Consider the following 6,384-nt stretch of genomic DNA (forward strand, 5'->3'; position numbering starts at 1 on the left):
TACGTCAAGCAAATAATTGAGGACGTAGGTAGCAAGTGCTACTCTGAGATGAAGAGGTTAGCACAGGAAAGGAATTCGTGGCGGGCCTCATCAAAGCAGTCAGTAGACTGATGAACAAAAAAAAATTCTTCAATACCTTTCACCGTTTCCGATTTAATAAGCACTGAAATTCACCACCCTCAGGTCGTTGAGAGAGCAAATTCCAGCACTTGCACATGCTAAAATGTGGTAATACAGCGACATCTACGGGTTCGCGAGTTGCCACTTGTTGAAATGCATATTACAAATCAAAATGTGCCTTTTTCTGAAGTGATTGATTTAAGCCCAGTAATCAAGAGGCAGATTTGTTCGCTTTAAGAAAACCGAACGAAGAACACGTTTGATGACACTGTCTCTGGCAAAGATATGATTGGCTAATTTCAGTAATTATTGAATCGGAAACGGCACCTAGTGCCGAATTTTTTTCTTCACAATAATTTATCTGCCTCAAAAAAATCCACGAAACCCTTCTAAGTAGTTTTACAGACTGTTTCTCACCACACTGTACATGAAAAACATTACGAACATAGTGATAATCTCGTTTATCAATGCTGATGAAATCGGATCATCTCACTTATAGAAACTACTCAAACAGAAAATCTGACACTCGGGAAACCTATATTTTATGCAGGTTTCCAAATAACTTAATTACTGGTAAGTAAACACTTCACAATGTGTATGTTGGTATGTTGAATAATCCGTAGCTTGCACATACTCCATACAAGACCAAGTTGCATCGACGATGACACTCCATTTGTCGAACAGGTTCCGGGTAGCTCCCATCTTCAATATTTCATAAAAATGAGAGTCTACATCAGTGGCATCAAATCGTTACCTCTATAAGTTTTGGGGATATATACCGTAGCAACTGTTCTCCCAATTGTTAAACTCGGACAAATGTATGCTTTTAATGCAGCCGTACTTTCCGGCAAATCACTTAAGTACAGATGCTACTCGTTATTTCATATAGTCGCCCAATGTTTCTTCGTCAATGTCCAACGTACTGAATCCACCGAACAAACTTGTTATCGAAGAAACTCGTTTCCTCTTGTTTCCCCCTTCAGCAGTAATTAATATGACACTAAAAATCGTTATCTCTTTATATAAAAGGCAGTGCCGTGACTGACTGACGCACTCACTCACTGACTCATCACTGCCCAGCCCAAACCACTACCGACATAAAACTGAAATTTGATGACTGTGTTGGTCTCGTGCTGTAGGCGTCGTTGGAGAAGGCCTTTTCTAAATTTTAATCCCAAAGGGGGGGGGGGAATAAATAGCGGGGGAATTTCTTACCTATATCATTATTAAAGAGCTAATGAAGTATTTTTAAAGCTACATGTATGAACCCTGGTATTTGACTTCTGGGCTACAAATAAAAAAAATCAGTTTTTCAGTTGTTTTTTTTAATTCAGTTCCCAAGGGGATTAAATAGAGCCAGACTGACTCAATAACGCATAATCGCCCTGCCGAAACCCCTAAATACAGAAACCTGAAATTTGGAGAGGTTGTGGATCTTACACTGTGGCCACCGTTTAAAACGAGATTCTTCGAAATTTTACTCCTAAGGTAGTGAAGTAGAGGATGGAGCGCTTTTTGAAAGTAAGTCTCAGTCAAGGCAATTTTAGAGCTAGAGGTGCGAAAACTGATATTTGGTTTCTGAATCAGATATAAAAAGAATAAGTGTTCACAATTTTTGGAAATTCAACCTCTAGGGAGTGAAAAAGAGGATGAAAATTTTTTTTGAGAATAAATCATTGCTAAGCTACTACTATATCAGATTGAAATCTACATCTATGATAACTAGTATTTTATTTCTCAGTTATAAGTAAAATGTGTTTCATTGTATTTGGAAATTCAGTCCATAAGTGGCTGAAATAGAGATGAAAAATTTTTAAAAAAAATTTAAAGCTAAATCTACGAAAACTGGTACATCAGTCTCGTTTAGATAGGGGCATTCAAAACTGCGAGACGTATTATCCTTGTAATTCTATTTCACCCAGTCTGTATTGTTGGAACATACAGAGAATCGTTTATTATACACGAAATACTTTGTTTAGCATCCTCTGCTGCGTCGTTAAGTTTGACACTGTATATGTGGGACACCATGTATTTGTTTGAAACATTTTTATGCATCACACATGAATGAGCATTTTCATGACTAAATTTTAAAATAATGGAGAACTTATCATACATTTATTTAGTTTTTGATCTATGCAGCCAGTAAAAGATACCAGATCTCTCATCTGGAAAATATTCTAATTAATTCCGAAATTAATAACGTTGTTTACACCGCATAGAGCTACAGATATTCATAGTCAACATTTAAAAATTTACGTCAAACTTTTCAAGCATTTTCTTACAGGCAGGGTGATTATCATTAAAGTTCAAATCTCAAAACTCTGCAAAAACAAAGAACTGCTGCTCAGAGTGGCGTTAAATTTCAACAGAATATTGTGGAAGAAGGGCGAAACATTATGGGGAAAAAATAACGAGTATTATGCCACCAGCTGGTGCTGTAAGTGGGAGAATATGCTAAATGAAAGACGCGTGATACAGGGCTGCTATTCAGATTTCGTCTCACTGGCAGACGCTCGACATAATTGTCTCAATACAGCCTCGCGCACTGCCGGGAAATCTCTTTTACAAGAATGGTGACTGTGCGCCAGTGGCTCTGAAGAACTTCCCGACATCAGAGGGTATGAGATAAGGCATTGGTCCGATGTCTGCCAAGGGTCTGGAGCAAATGCTTCCGAAATTCAAAAAGACCGGTTCTGCTGAGTGGCAGAGGGAGGGAAACAGTAGATCAGACATCAGTAGAGCATATGGCGGCAGCATTGCAGTAGGGGTCGAGCAGTGAGTTGCAACACGCATGGGGAATTATCAGACATGGATGAGAGCAAGGGGTATAAAATTTTACAAAACATCCAGCATTGCTTCATGGTGACCTGCCAGTAAAACAAACGTTTGTACAACATTTTCTTTTTTTGCTCCCGTGTAAGAGGACAATAAACGGCCATGAAACGTTCTGTGAGCAGATGAAATCGATTCCCATTTTCGGTCTGTGGTGGAACATACAGCTTTGCAATTCAGCTTGTGATAGAAAACGTTGAACATCATATTGAACATATCTCGTGCCAGGTTGACAAACATTGAAAGCCCATTCTATTGTTTCTTTCTATGCGGATTTTGGCCTCAGCACCACTAAAAAATCGATATCATTGTTGCCTTTTTATGTTATATTTGGACTATGGACAATTAAAAACAGATTTTTCGTATATGATGCGGTACGACGTTGCTACATCGGATGATCTTCCCTCACTTAAATGCTAAATATGTGCGTTCATGCGCATTGCACAGAATGGTTGTTTTAATATGCAACTCACACCATATGAGTCGTATTGGGATTGATGTGTAATTTATATTCCAACCCATTTACGTTATTACGCTTACAAGATCATCAGGAGATTCTTCCCACAGTAGAAGAAATGGTTCAAATGGCTCTGAGCGCTATGGGACTTAACAGCTGAGGTCATCGGTCCCCTAGAACTTAGAACTATTTAAACCCAACTAACCTAAGGACATTACACACATCCATGCCCGAGGTAGGATTAGAACCTGCGATGGTAGCGGTCGCGCGGTTCCCGACTGAAGCACCTAGAACCGCTTAGCACACCAGCTGATCCCACAGTAGAATCAGAAGTAAAAGACAGTGTAAAAAACTTCAGTGAATTAGAAATGACACCCAAAAAGTTGCAAAATATATGTTTATTTAACACAGACCACGGTTTAGATGGTTTAAAAACCGTATTCGTCATAATATATAGGATGTATTAACAAGATTGTGCGGAACAAACATAGTAACATTACAATTAGCGTAATTACAGGAAATGTTACAAAAACCTTTTTAAAGAAGAATACTCACGTAAAATCACATTATCTACACTCCAGGAAATGGAATAAAGAACACATTGACACCGGTGTGTCAGACCCACCATACTTGCTCCGGACACTGCGAGAGGGCTGTAGAAGCAATGATCACACGCACGGCACAGCGAACACAACAGGAACCGCGGTGTTGGCCGTCGAATGGCGCTAGCTGCGCAGCATTTGTGCACCGCCGCCGTCAGTGTCAGCCAGTTTGCCGTGGCATACGGAGCTCCATCGCAGTCTTTAACACTGGTAGCATGCCGCGACAGCGTGGACGTCAACCGTATGTGCAGTTGACGGACTTTGAGCGAGGGCGTATAGCGGGCATGCGGGAGGCCGGGTGGACGTACCGCCGAATTGCTCAACACGTGGGGCGTGAGGTCTCCACAGTACATCGATGTTGTCGCTAGTGGTCGGCGGAAGGTGCACGTGCCCGTCGACCTGGGACCGGACCGCAGCGACGCACGGATGCACGCCAAGACCGTAGGATCCTACGCAGTGCCGTAGGGGACCGCACCGCCACTTCCCAGCAAATTAGGGACACTGTTGCTCCTGGGGTATCGGCGAGGACCATTCGCAACCGTCTCCATGAAGCTGGGCTACGGTCCCGCGCACCGTTAGGCCGTCTTCCGCTCACGCCCCAACATCGTGCAGCCCGCCTCCAGTGGTGTCGCGACAGGCGTGAATGGAGGGACGAATGGAGACGTGTCGTCTTCAGCGATGAGAGTCGCTTCTGCCTTGGTGCCAATGATGGTCGTATGCGTGTTTGGCGCCGTGCAGGTGAGCGCCACAATCAGGACTTCATACGACCGAGGCACACAGGGCCAACACCCGGCATCATGGTGTGGGGAGCGATCTCCTACACTGGCCGTACACCACTGGTGATCGTCGAGGGGACACTGAATAGTGCACGGTACATCCAAACCGTCATCGAACCCATCGTTCTACCATTCCTAGACCGGCAAGGGAACTTGCTGTTCCAACAGGACAATGCACGTCCGCATGTATCCCGTGCCACCCAACGTGCTCTAGAAGGTGTAAGTCAACTACCCTGGCCAGCAAGATCTCCGGATCTGTCCCCCATTGAGCATGTTTGGGACTGGATGAAGCGTCGTCTCACGCGGTCTGCACGTCCAGCACGAACGCTGGTCCAACTGAGGCGCCAGGTGGAAATGGCATGGCAAGCCGTTCCACAGGACTACATCCAGCATCTCTACGATCGTCTCCATGGGAGAATAGCAGCCTGCATTGCTGCGATAGGTGGTTATACACTGTACTAGTGCCGACATTGTGCATGCTCTGTTGCCTGTGTCTATGTGCCTGTGGTTCTGTCAGTGTGATCGTGTGATGTATCTGACCCCAGGAATGTGTCAATAAAGTTTCCCCTTCCTGGGACAATGAATTCACGGTTTCTTATTTCAATTTCCAGGAGTGTATATTCAAAGTGGGAGTTGTTGAGTCGGACTTCCACACAGCATCCACTTAATCACTATGTAAATATATAAGAGTAGTAGCCGTCTACTGTAAGACTTTGTCTTAAAATGGTTTTCAAAATATCGCGTATTTTACACAAGATCCAAAAATAACAGTATATCACTTGAAAGATACGTATAAAACTGACATTTAAGTACGAAACGTGGCATCAGATCCTATAGAGCGTCAGAATGTCACGTTCAGAGCTAGCGATATGCACCGACTGGACAAGAGTAGAGGCACTGAAGTCATCTCCAGTAGGTGGCGCTCCTGTGCCTCGTATATGCGCGTTGTTGCAGTGAGCACTAGCCTTATGTCACCTCCAGTAAGTGACGCTTTGTCCTTGGAGTGCCTGTCTGTAGTGAGCAGCATGTGTGGTTTCACTAGTACATATTATTAACAGAATTGACATGTTAACCAATTAGATGTAAAGAGCAAGCCTTGAGGAGAATTAGGAAGGGGGGGGGTGCTGAAAACAGCGTCGTTAAAGTCGAATGACCCTTCAGGCTCAGGTACACGGAGGAATTTCTTTAAAAATGCCGAAACTGCACGGGAAGCACTTGTTTGCCATGACACTCTTATCTGTCTCTGTGCTCCCTCCTGCCTTGTCTTCCCTCTTCCTCTCTTCCCCTCCCATCTCCTGCCTCTTGGTGCACCGCAGTCCCCTGTTTACCTCTTCTTCCCGCCCCCAACCACCTCCCATTCCTCCAAGGCACCATTCTCCCCTCTTTTTCCCTCCTGTCTGGCCTCCAGTCCATCGGCAGGTCCTTACCAACGGTTTTTATTCTTCATCAGTGCTCTGTCGTTTCCAATGGTGTTTTTAAGTGCCTCACTCTGTGTGATTTTTATAATGTGGCCGACTTTTGACTCCAGCGTATTTTAAGCGCGCCACGAATTGCCAGCTGTGTTCTTTTAACTTTATGTCGACATTTTAACTGTCCC

Source organism: Schistocerca cancellata, chromosome 6 (assembly GCF_023864275.1).
Source record: "Schistocerca cancellata isolate TAMUIC-IGC-003103 chromosome 6, iqSchCanc2.1, whole genome shotgun sequence".
NCBI lineage: Eukaryota > Metazoa > Arthropoda > Insecta > Orthoptera > Acrididae > Schistocerca > Schistocerca cancellata.